We start from the raw sequence: 20,741 nt of genomic DNA, 5'->3' as shown, positions 1-20,741 counted from the left end.
CACCCTCTCCCAGGAGATGTGTTTGGGGGCTGAGAGCCAGAAAGAACCCATACCTCGAATTTCCTCACTGGGCACATCCTCAGGCTGCCATCAGCACCACATATAACCACCTCTCTGAGCCTGGTAGTGCCAGCACCAAACAGCAGCTGGGCATGTCATAGCTCCTCATCCTCTAGAGGCCATTACCACTTCCGGCCAGTCTCGTCCCAAACTGCTGCCTCTTGACCCCACCTTGTTCCACTGGCAATGCTCTTGAGCACCTGTGAGCCAGATCTAGTCCTTCTCTCTCTCGGAAAAATAAAAGAGCATGTGGAGGGTAGCATTTCTTCCTCTAAGTTTTCCATGGGCTTGCCTGCTCCCATCTCTCAGAAATCCTTGAGTCCATCAGGGAACAAATTCTGTCTCAGGCAACGGGCTTTATGCTAGTTCCCCACCCCACCCCCACCCCGCTTCACCAGCCCTTAGTCTGTGTCAGTTGGCTGCAGGTAACATGTTCCCTCAGTGGTTCTTGAAAGGAAGGGGAGGCTCAGATGGAGGAATAAATATTTAAGGAACTTTGAAGAAAACCCTCAAGAGGGAGGTCTCTGGCATAAAGACTGCCTGCCAGGTAAGACATCAGTTTTACACTCACCCTTCATTGATGACCAGCAGCAGCCCAGCTCTCCAGAGGCCAAACCACCGACTCTGAAAAACTGCACACCCAATACTCCAGCCAGCTGCCTGCGTGCTGAGAGTTCTTGCTCAGCCATCTGGACTCTGCAGACCCGTCTAACAATGTGGGCTTTGGGCTAGCTGAGCCGACTGAAGGTGACCCTGATATTTGGAAGGCAGAATCCTTTACCGGGTGTGCCAATTCAGACTGGCATGTCAGCTGCAGCCTCTAAGTAACCCCATTTCAATAGGCACCTCCTGGGGATCCACCCACCCCCATCTCAAACCCCAACTCTAAGCCCGGAGGTACCACTATCAAGCTGTTCCTGGGCTTGGACGATGTTTCAGCACCCTCTGGTGGACATTCTTTCTTTTTTCTTGCCTTTTTTTTTTTTGGTTTTTAGGGCCCCATCTGCAGCATATGGAGGTTCCCAGGCTAGGGGTCTAATTAGAGCTACAGCTGCTGGCCTACGCCACAGCCATGTGATATCAGAGCCATGTCTGCAAACTACACCACAGCTCTCAGCAACACTGGATCCTTAACCCACTGAGTGAGGCCAGGGATCAAACCTGCAACCTCACGGTTCCTAGTTGGATTCATTTTCACTGCACCACAACAGGAGCTTCTGGCAGACATTCTTTCTAATGACAACTCACAGCCCTGCCTTCTGAACAGACCCCCTGGATGGACTGCCCTTGGCTCCTGCACCCCTTGGTGGATTTAATCACTCATTCCCCTCTAAGAACAAGCAAGCACCTGCTGGGGGGTTGTTTTTCTCTTAGAGTCAGCCATGGCACTCACACCCTCCCCACGCCTCTCAGTCCTTGAGCCAAACCCTCTCCAAATCAGGTGACAGGACTTCAGTGAAGACTCCTCCCCTCATCATCTCTTTGACTTGGCAAGAGGTAAGATGTTCACACTCGGGGGGAATGGGAGGAGGGGGGGATGGAAGAAAAGAAGCAACTTTTCAGATAACCCTCAAGAGATGAGTCTCTGGGATGGATTGAACCTGCCAAGCAAGGAACCGCTGCATTTGCGCTCTCCATTCACCACCACCTGCCCAGCTCTCCAGAGGCCAAACACCATGCAAGTCTGATCTGCAAAATCACTGCAAGCCCAGTATTCAATCCCATGCCTTTGGGCTGAGATGTAAGCTTCTGCAGAATCCAAAGGCAGTCAGAACTCTTCAGAGCCTGTCCAATCATCGGGACTTTAGTCTACCTGAGCTGTTGGAAAGTGACCCTCAGATGGGAAGGGCAGGACAAGGTCCTTCCTATCAGGTGAGTTAATTTAGACCCAAGAGGTAGAGTCAACCTGCAAAGTAGACCCTCACGCAGGGCATGTCCTGTGGGACCCACCACCCCCAAGTGGAACGCCAACTCTTGCCTGGGATATGCCAATGCCAAGCAGCTCCTGGGCTCTGCCTGTTTTCTCTCACCCTCTGCCAGCCAACCTCTCAAATAACAACTCACAGCCATTCCTCTGTGATGCACCACACTCAGCTTGTTCACCCGATGGCTGAGCTCCCTCCTCCTGTCACTCTAAGTACCACCCTGTGCCTAACAGGAGGCCAGATGTGTCTCTCAAAGTCTCCCAGGACTCTCCCTCCTCCCCCGTGTCCAACACCACTATGCTATGTCCACCAGCCTGCCCCACTTCAAGTCAGCTCACCGACTGAAAATTCATCTACCTGCCTTAATACATGCGATGCAGTTCTAGCTATGGTTCATTCCTCCTGGGTAACTCACAGGAAGCGGTGGCTCAGGTAGATAAGGAAGAAAAGGAATTCCAGGAAGGAATTTGAGACATAGCTCTCAGGAAGAGCATTTCCTGGGCAGCCAAAGATCCTGCTTCTACACACTCAATTCAGGTCCACAGGCACTGCTTTCCAGATGCCACCCCCAACAAAAACCCCTTCTCTTAAATGGACATGCCCAAGGCTTGAAACATGTGGATTCAGGCTTGTACCTCTGGAGAAACCAAAGGCTTTCAGATCATCCCCAACCCCAGATAGTCTGTCAAATCATCTGGTCTTAGGGCGCCATTACCCCTGTGCAGATAACCCCCTGGTCATGAAGGTAGAACTACGCACCCACTCACAGGGGAGGTGTTTGGGGTCACAGGGTCAGAAGTGACCCATAACTCTAATTTCCTCACTGGGCATATCCTCAGGCTGCCACCAGTGCCATCTGCAACCCCATTTCTGAGCCTGGTAGTGCCAACACCAAACAGCAGCTGGGGATGTCATAGCTCCTCATCTTCCAGAGGCCATTACCACCCCAGCCAGTCTCGTCCCAAACGTCTGCCTCCTGACCCCGTCCGTGTCTCTTGGCACTGCTCTTGAGCACCTGGGAGCCTGATTTGGTCTCTCTCTCTCAGTCTCTCTCTCCCTCAGGCTCTGTCTCTCTTGGTCTCTCTCAGAAAAAAGCACAGGCCTTATGGAGTTTGTCACTTCTCCCTCCAAGTCCTCCATATGCCTCCCTGCTCCCTGTCTGTCAGGACTCCTTTGAGTCCATCAGGGGAGCACACTTGGTGTCAGGCAGCTGGCTCTACATTACTTACCCACCCCACCCTGCTTTGCCAGCCCTTATTCTGGGTCACCTGGCTTCAGGAAGGATGTTCCCTCAGTGGTGCTTAAAAGGAAGGAGAGACTCAGATGGAAGACAAACTAAGGAGCTTTGCAGAACACCCTCAAGAGAGAGGGCTCTGGCATAAAGTCAGCCTCCCTCCAAAAGACGTTGGCCTTTACACTCACTCTTCATTGACGAGCAGGAGCCCAGCTCTCTTGAGGCCAAACCCCAGAACTCTGGAAAACTGCATGCCCAGTACTCCAGCCACCTGCCAGAGTGCTCATAGTTCTACCTCTGGAGAACCCCAGGGCTGCCTGAACCCTGGAGGCACATCCAATAACGCGGGCTTTGTTTGGCTGAGCCAACTAAAGGTGACCCAGCTATTTGAAAGGCAGCATGATTTTCCTTTTACTGGGTGAGCCAATTGGGACCGAGGAGTTAGCTGTAGCCTGTATGTAACACCTTTTCAACAGACACCTCCTGCGGGATCCACCTGTTCCCATCTCAAACACCATCTCTGAACCTGGAAGTGCCACTACCAAGCTGGTACTGGACTTGGCTGGCATTCCCAAGCCCTCTGGCAGCCATGTCTCTAAAGATGACTCAGTGCCTGTCTCCTGAACAGAGCCCCTGCTTGGACTGCACTGGGCTTGTTCACCCAATTGTCAATGTAACCCTTCCTTTCACACTAAGATCCACCAAGCACCTTCCGGGGGCTTATTTTTCTCTCAAAGTCAGCCTTGGTGCTCACTCCTCAAATCCCTCCTTACGTCTCTAAGTCACTGGGTGGAAACCACTCCAATCTGGGGGGCAGGTTTCAATGAGTAAGCCTCCCCCTCTTCACTTCTCGGACTTGGCTTGAGGTAAGATTTTCCCTGTTGGGGTGAATGAGAGGGCATTAAAGGCTCAGATGAAAGGAAAGGAAGAAAAATTTCAGAGAACCCTCAAGAGAGGAGCCTCTGGGATGGATGCAACCTGCAGACCAAGGGACAGCTGCTTTTGCACTCTCCATTCACAACCACCCTCCCAGCTGTCCAGGGGCCCAGTGACATGGATGCATGTTCCACACCAAAACACTTCAAGCCCAGGATTCGATCCCATGCCCTTTGGTCTCAGAGGCAGCCTCTGCAGAATCTGAAGGCAGTCAGAACTCTAGACAGCCTGTCCAATCACCGTCACTTTAGGCTACCCAGCTGTCTGAAAGAGACCCCAGATAGGAAGGGCAGGACAAGGTCCTTCTTATCAGGTGAATTAATTTAGACATGAGAGTCAGAGGCGACCTGTAACTTAGCCCTCTTCGTGAGTCAGGTCCTGGAGGTGGGGGGGATCCACCCCCCCAAAATCAAACCCCACCTCTGGCCTGGGAAAACCAGTGCCAAGCAGCTGCTGGGCTTGACATGCTCTTTGGTGCCCTCTGGCGGTCATTCTCTCTCATGACAACTCAGAGCCCTGCCTTCTGCCTCCTGAACTTCAGAACCCTTGGATGGACTGCTGTGGGCCTGTGCACCCGATATTTGATTTAATCCCTCCTCTCACTCTATGAACAACCAAGCGCCTTCCATGGGGTTATTTTTTTCTCAACGTCAGCCATGGCACTCACTCCTACCAATCCTTTCCCACTCCTCTAAGTCATTGAGCTGAACCCACTGCAAATCAAGTGACCGATTTCAATGTATCAGCCTCCCTCTCTTCATTTCTGGGACCTGGATTGAGGTCAGATTTTCCCCCTAAGGGGTGGGTGAGAGGAGGGGAGAGACTCAGATGGAAGGAAAAGAAGAAACTTTTCAGAGAACACTCAAGAGTTGAGTCTCTGTGATGGTTGCAACCTGCTGACCAAGGAACCTCTGCTTTTGCACTCGCCATTCACATTCACCTGCCTGGTTGTCCAGATGCCAAACAGCAGGCACGCCTGATCCAGGAACACCGCAAGCCCAGTGTTCAATCCCATGCCCTTTGGGCTTGGATGTCTGCCTCTGTGGAATCCTAAGTCAGTCAGAACTCTTGACAGCGTGTCAAATCATCAGGACTTAAGCTACCCAAGCTGTCGGAAGGTGACACCCAGATGGGATAGGGAGGACAGGGCCAGAGGTGAGAGTAAGAGGGCATCTGTAAGCTAGCCCTCCTCACAAGTACGTCCCTGTGGGGTCCACCGTCCCCAACTCCAACCTCACCTCTGGGCTGTGATATGCCAATGCCAAGCAGCTGCTGGGTTCTGTTGGTGCTCTGCCACCCTCTGGTGGCCAATCTCTCAAATGACGGCTCAGAGCCCTTCCTCCTGCCTCCTGACCAAAGCCATGAATGGACTGCTCTCCCCTTGTTCCCCTGATGGCTGAATATTCTCCTACTCTCACTCTAATTACCACTGGTTCCTTACAGAGGCCAAAGGTCCCTCTCAAAGTCTCCCAGGGCATTCCCTCCTCCTCCCTACCCAACATCACTACCCTGCACCCACTGGCCAATCACACATGAGGTCAACTCACCACCTGGACATTCGTCTGCTTGCCTTAAACTACTCGATCTAGTTCTATCTGTGGATCATTCCTCAGGGGTATCTGATAGGATGCAGTGACTCAGGTTAAAAAAAAAAAAGGAGAAAAGGAGTGTTTTCAGCTGGCGAGGATGTGCTCCTTCCTGAGGTCTGTGTCTTACGTTACACCCGAGGGTATAAGACGTCACCTCCACATGCTCCATTCAGGTTCACGAGCACTGCTTGCAGATTCCACACCTGAGCAAATCCCAGTTCTTGAAAATGGACATGCCCAAGGCTCAACCCAAATGCCTGTTGATTCAAGGTCCTACCGCTGGAGAACCCAAAGGCATTCAGACTCTCCCCCTACCAGGTAGCCTGCCAAGTCATCTGGTCTTAGGCCTCTGTGACCCCTATGCAAGTGACCACTAGTCATGAAAGAAGAATGATGCACCCACCCTCAGAGGACCTGTTTGGGACCCAAGAGTCGAAAGCAACCTGTAACTCACCTTTCCTTGCTGGGCACATCCTCAGGGTGCTGCAAGTGCCGCCTCCAACCCCATCTCTGACCCTGGAAGTGCCAAAACCAAACAGCATCTGTGTGTGTCAGGGTTCCTCGTCCTCCAGTGGCCATTTCCATTCCCAGCCAGTCTCATCCCAAATTTCTTCCTCCTGACTCACCTGGTCCCACTGGCGCAGCTCTTGAGAACCTGTGAGCTCAATTTTGTCCTCCTCTTTCTGTCTCTTTCCTTTTTTTTTCTTTTTTTTTTTTGTCTTTTTGCTATTCCTTTGGGCCGCTCCCACAGCATATGGAGGTTCCCAGGCTAGGGGTCCAGTCAGAGCTTAGCCACTGGCCTGTGCCAGAGCCACAGCAATGCGGGATCCGAGCCACATCTGCAACCTACACCACAGCTCACGGCAACGCCAGATCGTTAACCCACTGAGCAAGGGCAGGGACCAAACCCACAACCTCATGGTTCCTAGTCGGATTCATTAACCACTGCGCCATGACGGGAGCTCCTTTCTGTCTCTTTCTTACAGAAAAATCAAAGGCCTTATGGATCATGGAATTTCTCTAAGTCTCCTATATGCCTCCCTGTGCCCTATCTGTCAGCACTCCCTTGAATCCATCAGGGGAGCACATTTTGGGTCAGGAAACTGGCTTTGTATTGCTTTCCCACCTCACCCACATTGCTAGCCCTTATTTTGTGTCACCTGGCTTCAGGTAAGATGTTCCCTCAGTAGGGCTCAAAAGGAGACCAAGGCTCAGATGGAGGAAAAACTATGGAACCTTGCAGAACACCCTCAAGAGAGAGGACTCTGGCATAAAGACAGCCTGCCCTCTAAAAGACATCGGCTTTTATACTCGCTCTTTATTTATGACCAGCAACCCAGCTCTCCAGATGCAAAACACCTGGACTCTAGAAAACTGCATGTCCAGTACTCCAGCCAGTTGCCTGGGTGCTCTGCGTTCTAATTCTGGAGAGCCTCACGGCCAGCTGAGCCCACAAGTCCCACCCAATAATGTGGGCTTTGGACTAGCTGAGCTGACTGCAGTTGAGTCAGGTATCTGGAAGGCAGAACTCTTTCCATTTATTTATACAAGGTGGGTCAATTTGGACTGGATAGTCAGCCGCAGTGGTTCAGTAACCAATTTTTGCTGGTCCCCTCCTGTAGGATCCACCCACACACATTTCAAACCCCATCTCTGAGCCTGGAGGTGTCCGTACCAAGCAGCTACCAGGCTTGGCCAGCGCTTTGGCGCCCTCTGGCGGCCATCATGTCTAATGACAGCTCAGAGGCCTGCCTCCTGCCTCCTGAACAGACCCTTGGATGGACTGCACTGGGCTTGTGCACTGGGTAGCTGATTTAATCCCTCCTCTCATTCTAAAACAACCATTTTCCTCTCATAGTCAGCAAAGGGGCTCACGCCTCCCAATCCTTCCTCTAAGTCGTTGAGCTGAACCCACTCCCAATCACGTGACCAGATTTCAATGAATCAGCCTCCCCATCTTCATTTCTGTCACTTGGGTCGAGGTGAGATTTTCACCATCAGGGGTGAATGAGAGGAGGGGAGAAGCTCAGATGGAAGGAAAAGAAGGAAACTTACAGAAAACCTTCAAGAGATGAGTCTCTGGGATGGATGAACCTGCTGACCAGGGAAACGCTGCTTTTGCACCCTCCATTCACAACCACCCACCCAGCTGCCCAGAGGCCACACACTGCGCAAGCCTGTTCTGGGAGCGCTGCAAGCCCAGTATTCCATCCCACACCCTTTTGTCTCAGATGCAGCCTCTGCAGAATCCAAAGCAGTCAGAACGCTTCACGGACTGTCCAATCATCTGGACTTCAGGCTACCTGAGCTGTCAGAAAGTGACCCGCAGCTGGGAAGAGCAGGACAAGGTCCTTCCTATCAGGTGAGCTAATTTAGACCCAAGAGTCAAAGGAGACCTGTAACCCAGCTCTCTTCACAAGGCATGACCACTGCTGATCCACCACCCCCACGTCAAACTCCACCTCTGGGCTGGAATAGGCCAATACCAAGCATCTGCTGGGCTCTGTTGCCCTCTTGTGGCCAATCTCTTGAATTACAACTCAAAGCCCTTCCTCCTGCCTCTGAAACAAGTCCATGGGGCTGCCCTGGGCTTGTGCACCTCAGAGCCAATGTAAATCATCCTCTCCCTCTAGGAACAACTATTTCAGCTCTCCTAGGCAAACACCATGCAATCCTGGCTCTGGAAAACTGCACGCCAAATATTCTGACCAACTGCTTGTGGGTTTAGAGTTCTCCTTTGGGAGAATCCAAAAGTCAGCCAGACCCCTGATTGCCAGTCCCAGGCTGTGGACTTTGGTCTGCCTGAGCTGACTGCAAGTGACCCAGATGTGTTGAAGGTGGAACCATTTCCCTTTTACCGGGTGAGCCAATTTTGACTGGAGAGTCAAGGGTGGCCTGTAACCTTCCCCTCCTCACCAGACACCTCCTGAGGGAATCCACCCCTCCCCATCTCTGAGCCTGGAAGTGCCAACACCAAGCAGTTACTGGGCTTGCCCAGTGCTTCAGGGCCCTCTGGTGGCCATTTCCTCCAATAACAACCAGAGCCCGCCCTCTCCTGCCTCCTGAACAAACCCATGGACTGCACTGGGCTTGGGCACCTCAGAGCTGATGTAATTCCTCCTTTCCTTCTAGGAACAACCAAGTGCCTTCCAGGATGGGGGTATTTCCCTCTCACAGTCATCCATGGCACTCACTCCTCCCTATCCCTTAGCATTCCTCTTAGCCTATGAGCTGAACCCACTCCAAATCAAGTAACTGGATTTACATTAGATCAGCCTCCCCTCTTAATTTATGTGACCTGTCTTGAGCTAAGATTTTTTCCCTTAGGGGTAAATGAAAGGGGGGAGAGGCTCAGATGGAAGAAATAGAAGGAAATTTCAAGAGACCAGAGACAATTTTCAGGAAATGGGCAACCTTCCCACCAAGGAACCTCTGCTTTTCCACTCTCCATTCATGACCACCCACCCAGCTTTCCAGATGCTGAACATGGTGCAGGCATGATCCTGGAGCACTGCATGCCCAGTAGCCAAGCCAACTACATCTGTGTTCAGTTTTCTGCCTCCACAGAACCCAAAGGCAGTCACCACTCTTGCCAGCCTGCCCAAGTGTCTGGACTTGAGGCCACCTGAGCTGTCTGAGAGCACCCCACAGATGGGGAGGCAGAACAGTGCCCTTCCTCTCAGGTGAGGTGGGGAGTCAGTGGTGCTCTGTATCCTACCCCTGCTCCCTAGGCATGTCCTGGGGGATCCACCAGCCTCATCTTCAACTCTGGCTCTGTGCTGGCACAGGCTGATCCCAAGCACCTCTGGGCTTTGCCGGTGCTCTGGCAACCATCCTCTCTAACAACCACTCTGAGGACATCCTTCTGCCTCCTGACCAAACCCAGGGGTGGGCTGCACTAGGGTTGTGCACTTGACAGCTGATTTCCAACGTACTCTCCCTCTAACAACAACCACATCCTGCCTGACAGAGGGCAATCTCTCTCTCTCTCTCAAAGTCTCCTGTGGCACTGCTTCCTCCTTTCCCAACACCACTGCTCTACGTCCCTCAGCTGATCCATCCCACTTCACGTCAGGTCACCAGCTGGAAAGTCATCTGCTCACCGTAAAACATGTGATCGTGTCTTAGCGGATGCCCTTTCCCTGGAGATGAATGAGAGGAAGCATTGGTTCAGGAACAAAAATGAAAAGGCAGAAAAATTTTGGAGATATATCCCACTGAGAAGAACAGCCTGACCAGACAAAACACTGGTGCTGTTTCACACTCCATTCAGATCCTCAAGCACTGGTTTCCTGTGCATGTAACAGAAGGCTGATTTGGGACAGCTGCATGCTCAGGAATCAAGCCAGATATTTTGTATTCTGGGTTATGATGCTGGAGAATCCAAAGGCAGTGAGACCCCAGGCAGCCTGCCAAACCGTTTAGTCTTAGCGCTCCACCAGCAGCATGGAAATGACCCTTAGTTGTAAAGGAAGAACTGTGTACCCACTATCAGGAGAGGAATTTTGGACCCAAGAGTCAGAAGCAACCTGTAACTCACTTTTCCTTGCTGGGCACATCCTCAGGGTTCCACCAGCACCATTTCCAACCCTGTCTCTAAGTCTGGGAGTGCCAAGCTGCAGGTGGGCAATGTCAGGGCTCCTTGTCCTCTAGCGACCATTACCTCTGCTGACAATTCAGATCCCATCCTCCGCCTCCCGATGGCAAATGGTTCTGTCTGCGCTGCTCATGACCATCTGCGAGCCTAATCTGGTCCTCCTTTCTTTCTCAGAAAACTCAAGGGCCTTACAGAGGCTGGTGTTTCTCTCTCAAGGTCTCCCATATCCTTCCCTGCTCCCTATCAGCAGCCCTTGAAGTCCATCAGCCAGATGCACTACGAGTCAGATAATTGGCTTTAAATTATTTCCCCTCTATCCTCCTTTTAGCCACCCTTTATCTTATGTGAGCTGGCTTTAGGTAAGATTTCCCCTCAGGGGTGCACGAAAGGAGAGAGAGGCTTAGATCAAAGAAAAATGTGGAAAATTCAGAGAACACTCAAGAGACAGGTTTCTGGGATGGGCATAGCCTGCCCTCCAAAGGACCCCTGTTTTATACTCTTCACTGACAACCACCGGCCCTGCTCTCCAGATGCCAAACGCCATGGAAGCCTTATTCTGGAAAACCAAATGCCCAATACTCAACAAACTGCGTGTGTTTCAGAGTTCTACCTCTGGAGAATCAAAAGGCAGTCTGAACCTTGAAGAGCTGTCCTTTAACGTGGGCTTCGGGCTAGCTGTGCCACTTGAAAATGACCCAGATGTGTGAAGATGGAACAAGTTTCCTTTCACCAGGTAAGCCAATTTGTCCTGGAGGGTCAGTTGCGACCTGTAAGCAACCCCTCCTGGCAGGACCTCTCCTAGGGTAACCACATCTCTGAGCCTAGCAGTGCCAACATCAAGCAGCTGCTTGGATGGCACTTCAGCGCCCTCTGGCGGCAATTCTCTCCAATGACAACTCAGAGCACTTCCTCCTGCCTCCTGAACAAACCCATGGACTGCCCTGGGGTAGCTGATTTAGTTCCTCCTCTAAGAACAACCAAGAGCTGTCCAGAGGGAGTATTTCCCCCTCCAATTCAGCTGTGGCACTCACTCCTCCCCATCCTTCACCATTCCTCTTAGTCAATGAGCCACGGCCACTCTGAATCAGGTAAACTTTTTAAAAATTAGTCATCCTCCCCTCCTAATTTATGCGACTTTTCTTGAGTCAGATTTTTCCTCGGGGGTGATCCAGAGGAGGGAGAGGCTCGAATGGAAGAAAAAGAAGAAATTTTCAGAGAACCGAGAGACAGGTCTGTAGGATCGTCGCAGCCTGCCCACCAAGGAAACTCTGCTTTTCCACTCTTCATTCATGACCACGGGCCCAGCTTTCCAGACCCCGTGCAGTGTGCAAGTCTGATCCTGGAGCAGTGCTTGCCCAATATTCAAGCCAACGCCTCTTGGGCTGATTTCCCTCCTCCTCTCACTCTAACAACCACCACAGGCCTCCTATGAGTCCGAGAGCTCTCTCTCTCAAAATCTCCCAGCACAGTCCTTTCTCCCTGTCCAACACTACCAGGCTGGTTGGAGCTTGCCCTGCCTCCAGGACAGGCCCCAAACTCACCCTCCCCAAGGTCACTGGAGTGACCCCTATCTGGTATCGAGTCACATGTTCAGGTCAAGACTGGCAAACTGATTTTACAGTAATGCTCTGGGTACAAGGGAATTTTAGATGTTCGTGGGTTTTGACTGACACCTTCTCAGACTGGATGGAGTCATTTCCCACCTGAACTGAGACTGCCTTGGAGGTTTCTAAGACCTTTCTCAAGGAAAGAATTCCCCGTTTGGGCCCCCTAAGTCCATCAAGAGGGACAAGGGGCCTGCCTTTGTTCCCCAAATTACGAAGGGAGTCTCTAGAGCTGTAGGAATTACATGGGGTTTACCCTCCACTTGGAAACCACAATCCTTAGGAAAGTAGAACAAATCAAACCCTCAAAAGGAACTCCTGGATTTCCCATGTGGCTCAGAAGGAGAAAGTAGTTCTGGATCGTCGCGTGGTGTAAAGCTGTGATTATTTTCCCCTCTCTGAAAGGCATATTTCTACTGGTCCATATCCCCCAGGGTGGTCTCGGAGCCAGTTCCTTCAGGAATGTGCCTCCCATACATGGTCTCATATGGACTCAACATGATTTTTCCTTTAGGGACTATTCGCATTCTCACAAGTGCTGTGGGAAGAGGGAGATCAAGCGTTGATGAGTGTCTTGACATAATTTGAATGTTTCCCTTTATTATTTAATTTTACTAGTGTGTATGTGTGTGTGTATATATATATATATATATGTAGAGAGAGAGAGAGAGAGATTCATTTTTTTCCCATATAGGTTATTACAGAATATTGAGTCTATTTCCCTGTGCTCTACAATAGATTCTTGCTCGTTATCTATTCTGTACATAGTAGTGTGTATATGCTAATACTATTGTTCCAATTTGTTCCCCCTCCCCATGGTTTCCCCTTTGGTAACCATAAGTTTGATTTCAGGAACTGTGTTTGTTTCCATTTTATAAGGAAGTTTTGTATAATTTTACTAGATTCCACATAGAAGTGATCAAATAAGATATTTGTCTGATTTACTTGGTATGGTAAACTCTAGGTCCACCCATGTTGCTGCAAATGGCGTTATTTCATTTTTTTTTTACAGCCAAGTAACATTCCATTATATATACCACATCTTTAGCCATTCCTCTGTCAAAGGACATTTAAGTGGCTTCTATGTCTTGGATAGTGTCAGTAGTTCCACAATGAATATTGGGGTGCATATAACTTTTCCAATTATGGTTTTCTCCAGATATATGTCCAGAAGTTTCTTTTTTTGTTTTTCTTTTTAGGGCTGCATCTGAGGCATATGGAAGTCCCCAGGGTAGGAGTCAAATAGGAGCTGCATCTGTTGTCCTATACCACAGCCACAGCAATGCCAGATCCCAGCTGCATCTGCAACCTATGCTGCATCTTGCAGCAATGCCAGATCCTTGCTTAAATGATGCCTCATTTGTGCACAATGCACACTAGGCTGGTAAGTTCTAGGAACCTATGTATGACCATTCATAATATCACCCAGCACTGAGATAAAGGGGCAATAAGATTCCCTCCAGCAGGAGTAGGGATTGCTCTTGGACTAGAGCAAGGGGGATTTGGTGCCCCCCTGGGGAGGTTCTGCATACCATGAAATCACTGTACAAATCCTTACACGAGCCCCTGAGGACTTGTCTAAAAGCATGAGGGATGCTTTATTCCATGCTTCTCTGGACTCAGTAGAAAATACTGTACTTGACAATAGGCTAGCCCTTGACGACTTCCTGGCTGAGCAAGGGAAATTCGGCATAGTTATTAATAAAACCCACCACATGCATGGGAGTAACTCTGGTCGGATTGAGGTAACCATAGAAGAGGTGTATAAGCAACTCAAAGGGCACAAAGATATACTCCCAAAGGTCCCAATCCAAGCTCCATCTGGAATAAGGTCAAAGAGAGCCTTTCTAGTTTAAACTGGTCTCTTCCATTTCTTGGCACACTGACTGCATTAACCTCCTGTTCGTCTTCAGGCCTTGCTTCCATAACCGCCTTGTCAACTCTGTTAGCAAAGAGCTTGAATCCCTCAAACTTCAGATGATACTAACACAAGGGTACAAGAACTGAGGCTGCAGCCTTCTGAAGCTCGGGCTTATGTTAGGCGGGGCAGGGACAGTTCTGCGCCTCCAATCCAGGGGAAACCTATGCCCATGTTCAGCAGGAAGCAGCCCCAGAAGACAGACTCCCCCCTCAAGAATGGGGAGTAGTGACGAGGAAAGGGGGTGTTGTTGCCAGAGCTGACAGCAGATCCTTGCCAAAGCCTGCGAAACCCTCCTTGAACTGGAGTTACCGTGTATCGAGAAGTGAAAGGTCTGGAGACAAGAGGAGGAAGGTATAGGAAGAGACAAACCAGACGGAACCAGGTGGAATCAGGATGACGACGACTCTGGCCTCCCCAGACTCCGAGTCTCATTCAACAGATTTTGCCACATTAGCTACTAGATGACACACCTACTGGTGGTCGTGACTGGGAGATGCTGACCAAAAAAATCATAAAAGGGGGGTGGCACCCATTTCCAGGAAAGCCCTGACCCTTCCCTGAAGAGCAATGGGCAGGCCTCCCTGTCATTAGCCTCACTCCTCCTCCCTTTATCTTTACTCCTTAAAATCAAAGACCTCTCACAACTTGGCTGGGAACTTCAGCTGTGAACTAAGGTCCTACTTATCCATTCTTTGCCCAATGAATAAAGCCTGGGCATCCATCTTAGCTTTGGTTTCATTTTTGGCTGCATAAACCCAAATTAGCGTCTATTCTATGCTTTTTTTCCTTTTTCTTCTTAGGGCCACTGGTGAGGCATGTGGAAATTCCCAGGCTAGGGATCAAATTTGGGCTATAGTTCCTGACCTACACCACAGCCATGGCAATGTGGGATCTGAGCCGTGACCTACACCACAGCTCATGGCAACTCTGGATCTTTGAACCACTGGGCAAGGCCAGGGATCAAACCCGCTTCTTCATGGGTATGATTTGGGTTTGTTACCACTGAGCCACAACGGGAACTCCCCTATTCTATACTTTAATTATTTTCATTCTTGTCCTTATAATAATGACAAGCATGATTGAAAATGACCACCTTAAAAAAAGAGATTTTGCAATATATTTATGACCCTTGTTTGTAAATCAGAAAAATAGAATGGAGTTCCCGTCGTGGCACAGTGGTTAATGAATCTGACTAGGAACCATGAGGTTGTGGGTTTGATCCCTGGCCTCGTTCAGTGGGTTAAAGATCTGGTGTTGCTGTGAGCTGTGGCGTAGGTTGCAGACGCGGCTCAGATCCTGCATTGCTGTGGCTGTGGCATAGGCCCGCAGCTACAGCTCTGATTGGACCCCTAGCCTGGGAACCTCCATATGCCACGGGAAGTGGTCCTAGAAAAGGCAAAAAAAAAAAAAAAAAAAGAACACATCTCCCTAAGACTCAAGGAAGAAGCTCTAGCTCCACCTTCAGCTCCCAAATTTGGAATTCAACTTAAACTCTTCCCTGAACCATTTGCATATGGGACATTTACACTATCTTTACGTGCTGTGTAAATACTAAAAATTTTATCATAAAAACTAACAGTGCTATGTACATTGTGCATTACATGTCCTTCCACACATGTAAGCACAACGCATATGCTTTATTACACATAATACATGATCATGTAATTATGTATCAATTATCTCCCTCATGTGTATAAGCATGTACTTCAGCCTACTGTTATTACAGGACACATTAAACAGGTCAGTCCAGGAATTCCCTCATGGCCTAGTGGTTAAGAACTTGGCATTAAGACTGCTGTGGCCCAGGTTACTGCTGTGGCTTGGGTTTGATCCCAGACCTGGGAAATTCTACATGCTGCAGGTGCCACAAAACGAAAGACAGTTCAATCCTTATTAGATTCCAGTCACTAGAGAACATTCATGGGGTAACTGAAGTGATTGATAGTGTATAGGACTATATTTATTAATTCTACATATCACATTATGTCCAAACATTTTCCAGTCAACATGCTTATCATAACCAACAACCAGAACATAGTCAGAAAGCCTTGATAAATCATCAACTGCCCACAGATGTGCCTCTCTCCTAGTTCAGGGCCCAAGAATCATGGGGATTTCTATAAATGAGTTATCTATCAATCCATCCATCCATCTGTCCACACTTGTGGCATGCTCAAGTTCCAGGGCCAGGGGTCATTCCCAAGCCACAGCAGTGACAATACCAGTCCTTAACCACTAGGCCACCAGGAAACTCCAAAGGAATTATATCTTGCATTTGGTACTTATTTTAGGGCCATTTCCCCCTTAACTGCCCACTTTTTATTCTTAAATAAGACATTCCAGGGGACTATCACATCAGCTTGTGTTCACACATAACTGGCTTTATGCATTTGGTATTTTTAACTCTGGAGGATGCTGTGACTCAGCTGTGGCCATCAGATGCCTTATCACAGTCAAGCGACTTGGAGCTGGGATTAAATTGTATAGTATTTACCAACATGATAAACCATAATGTGTTATTGAGTGAATGGTCACAGGACATAGAGTAATTACACACACACACACACACACACACACACACACACACACACACACACACACAGGCTTATCAGGTAAATAGCTTCCCTAATCAAATCCTCCTACCTCCCACTCAATCTCATACTTCATATGCCATTATTGCCTGGCCAAACCCCCCAACAAGGCAAAGCATACGACTACATTAGAGTCAACTAACCAATCTAACAAAGATATTGCCATTACTTCAGTGACAGAAAGTTAGTATAACTACAACAAAGTCTGCTAATAATACAGATCAATTAGATATATAAGGCTTAAACAAAATGATGTCCCCCTCTAGCTGCCATGCACCTCAAACAAAATAAATAAAGTACATTTTAATAATCTCCAAAAGAAAATATATTAAATATTTCAATGCTAATTTTAACATAACAGACTATTACACTGAATACTAATATGTCACATAAATGCATAAATCTTATATGTGTATAGTTCTATTCACCCTGTTGAAGTAGTTTCATATTTAATGTGAGGCACCATAAACGACTAGATGAACTTACTAGCTCCATAAACATATGGGTGTTGTCCCAGTCTATTAATTTCTAATAAAATTAGACATCCTCAGGAAACACTGGTAAAGAACAAAGAGCAGGAGTTCCCATCATGGCTCAGTGGTTAACAAATCCGACTAGGAACCACGAGGTTGCGGGTTTGATCCCTGGCCTTGCTCCGTGGGTTAAGGATCTGGCATTGCCATGAGCTGTGGTGTAGGTTGCAGACGTGGCTCAGATCCTGCATTGCTGTGGCTCTGGTGTAGGTCGGTGGCTACAGCTCCGATTTGACCCCTATCCTGGAAACCTTCATATGCCATGAGAGCAGCCCAAGAAATGACAAAAAGACCAAAAAAAAAAAAAAAAAATGACGAGCATAATTATCAGACATAAAAATCTTAGATGAAGGTGTAACCTATAGGAGGGAAGAAGGGGGGTATGTTTTCTACCTCAAAAACATTAAGTAAATTTATACAAAAGTTTTTATGAAATAAACAACCGAAGGAAGATTTAGTAGAAAATTAAGAATAAAGTGCTTAGTTGAATCAAGTCATGAAGCACAGACACACTTCCCACCACCCTCCTTAAATACAGAACAGTTTTCATAACCTATTAACAAGTACCAAACATAAAAGGGGAAATAAAGAGTTCTTGCTGTAGCTCAGTGGGCTAAGAACCCAATTAGTATCCAAGAATATGTGGGTTCGATCCCTGGCTTTGCTCGGTGCATTAAGGATCCAGCATTGCCATGAGCTGCATTATAGGTCACAGATATGGCTCGGATCTGGCATTGCTATGGCTGTGGTGTAGACCAGCAGCTGCAGCTCTGATTTGACTCCTAGCCTGGGAACTTCCAAATGCTACAGGGGCCATGTTAAAAACTGAAAGGAAAAATGAGGGGTGGGAGGGAGAGAATTTGTGATGAGGTGAACATATTGCAAAGTGTGCTTGGACCACTCAAAATGTAGCTTCAAGAAAAGCATCCAGTTTATACCCAGGGGTGTTCATACTGCATGAATTCCTGGAACTAAAACTAGCCACAGCTTCTCAAATTCACCTATTGTAATTAAATTAAATCAAACATTCATTCAACATCTATTGTATAGAAGCTAAAATCTGGTGCTATAAAGTACCATAAAGGAATGATGAAAGAAGCATTAAAAATACCAAAAATGTATCCCTTTTACCTTTTGCAAAATGATTTAGCTAGAAAACTTTAACAAACAGAATGTAGGTTAAAATCCCTGAAACCAGGTGAGCTACTTTGGAAAAACATACAAGAACAAACTCATTTAAAAGGCAAGATAGGAGTTCCTGTCATGGCTCAGTGGTTAACAAATCCAACTAGGAACCATGAGGTTGCAGGTTCGATCCCTGGCCTTGCTCAGTGGGTTAAGGATCTGGCATTGCCATGAGCTGTGGTGTAGGTCACAGACATAGCTCGGATCCCGCATTGCTGTGGCTCTGGCGTAGGCCAACGGCTATGGCTCCGATTGACCCTAGTCTGGGAACCTCCATATGCCATGAGAACAGCCCAAGAAATGGAAAAAAGACAAAAAAAAAAAAAAAAGACAAAAAAAAAAAAAAAAAAAAGGTCAAGATAGTGAGAGGATTTTTGAGTAGAGGTGACAAGCCTGACAAGCCTGGTGACCTCTGGCTTTCCAGAAAAAGTTTTGGTTCAACTTTAAATATGACTTAAGAACATAAGTTTTAATGTAAATTTAAATGTTATTCTAAAACATTAGAATAACATTTTAGATACAGACTTTCGAGATACAAGATACAACCTTTTCTGGAGATTAAGCATACACCATAGTTGGCTAAAAGTAGCCACCAATTAGGAAAATATTCAAGGTCGACCACACATTCATCTTAACACCAACAGTAACTAGATAAAACAATACTCTTGACTAATTAATAGAAGAAATGCTGTTAATATGAGTAACAAGAAATATTTCTCCCTGCATAAGCTTATATCAGAACAGAAAACCCACTGATAGTTAACAATAAACCTAAACAACAAACCTAAACTAATGCTTAATGTATTCAAATATTCTTAACCCAATGCATGTATGCATTTAAAAAAGGTTTTAAAAAGTAAAGGAGGAGTTCCCGTTGTGGCGCAGCAGTTAATGAATCCGACTAGGAACCACGAGGTTGTGGCTTCGATCCCTGGCCTTGCTCAGTGGGTTAAGGATCTGGCGTTGCCGTGAGCTGTGGTGTAGGTTGCAGACATGGCTAGGATCCCGCATTGCTGTGGCTCTGGTGTAGGCTGAAGACTACAGCTCCGATTTGACTCCTAGCCTGGGAACCTCCATATGCCACAGGAAAAGGCAAAAAGACCAAAAAAAAAAAAAAAAAAAAAAGTAAAGGAACCTGGCAACCACAAACCATACCTCTTTATAAAAAACATTGTCTCTAGCACTTCTGGTATTAGAGGCACTGCCTGCCTGGTCATATTTATTTAATGGTCACCATATCCTGAGTGTGGAAAGTAACACAGTCATTTTCTCTATAGATAGGGATTGTGTGACTGGTCAGACTAGAGTTTTACTGTCTCTTTAATCAGTGAAATTTACCTGCTCAAGAAGAGGCAGGAGTAGTGTAAGACAAGAAACCCGTATGAAACTTTAATCAATAAAAACTACAAAAACTGAACTTTAAGAATAACATAGTTTTTACTGGACTCACAGTTTTGGTTGGGGTGACCTTGGAGAATAACATTTAGGGTAACAGTGCAATCTTATTCTAGAATTTGACAGAGTAACGACATTGATGCTGGATCAGGACATCCCAGTGGTGTAACTGGGTATAATGGTCTGTTTGCTCAATGACTGGAGTCCTACGTGTTAGACTGGAGTGGTCCTGGTCGCTCTATCTGTCATAGATTTCTCCCACTGTGAAAGGACAACAAGAGATGTAAGACCTAATTTTCAAAATGTCTTCAAACTAAATGATGATAAAATCTACATTTGATTGATTTATACATACTCCAATGCAGAACAGGGTGTGTTAGGGTTTGCAGAGCCCGGCAACTGCATAAAACTTAAAATTCTATCCACAGTGGTTCAATTCCTCTTCCTAAGAATATGCTTATAATAGGCATTCTTTCACTACCCAATTTTACTTGCTATAGCATTTCTTACAGTAACCGAATTAAAAATCTAGGCTATCTACAAACCTGGAGAGAGCCAAACAACATCAGCTCCTATGGATTATTGTAACACATTCCTGATGCAGCCCAATTATTTATTGAAGAACCACGATGGCCATCCTACCATCACCAAGGTATATATTTTAGCACCAGTGCTCGCCTTAACCCTGGCTGTCACATAATGAGTTCCTCTTCCCACGCCCTATCCACTAATTAATGTAAACCTAGGCGTACTGTTTATATTAGTTGTATGAAGCCTCGCAATGTATTCCATCCTCTGAGCTGGATGAGTTTCAGATTCAGAACACACACACACCTGGAATTCTGTGGGCAGCAGAAATCTCATATGAAGAAACACAAGCTATTGTTCTCTTATCAGCCCTGCTGCTAAATGGACCATTTACACGTTCACCAGTAATTATTACACAAAAACACCCATGACTAATTTTCCCATCCTGACCCCTGCCCAGAATTTGATTATTAAAGGAGAAATCCAGTGGAGCCCCATTTGATTTAACAGAGGTAGAATTAAAAGCTCTATTTAGTTTCTTTTTTTTTTCTTTGTCTTTTTTTTTGCTATTTCTTGGGCCGCTCCCGAGGCATATGGAGGTTCCCAGGCTAGGGGTTGAAACGGAGCTGTAGCCACCAGCCTA

General features: G+C 47.4%; 1 long non-coding RNA gene across 30 annotated transcripts in view; it reads right to left on the bottom strand.

The window, feature by feature from the left end:
* Nucleotides 1-20,741, bottom strand: part of LOC110259822 (uncharacterized) — a 63,495-nt gene that overhangs the window by 28,634 nt on the left and 14,120 nt on the right. For 19 of the 30 annotated variants that reach the window (XR_014839898.1, XR_002342180.2, XR_014839888.1 and 16 more), the window contains exon 2: nt 6,199-6,260. The exons of the other annotated variants lie outside the window; for them this stretch is intronic. This is a non-coding gene — a long non-coding RNA (uncharacterized LOC110259822). The remainder of the gene's footprint in view (nt 1-6,198; nt 6,261-20,741) is intronic. 30 annotated transcript variants of the gene reach the window in all.

The sequence above is a fragment of the Sus scrofa genome, chromosome 3 (genome assembly GCF_054392235.1).
Source record: "Sus scrofa isolate SSC_HxYL_T2T_F1_AM1 chromosome 3, Sscrofa_HxYL_maternal_Yorkshire_Landrace_v2.0, whole genome shotgun sequence".
Lineage (NCBI taxonomy): Eukaryota > Metazoa > Chordata > Mammalia > Artiodactyla > Suidae > Sus > Sus scrofa.
This window is presented reverse-complemented; position numbering and strand designations above follow the sequence as displayed.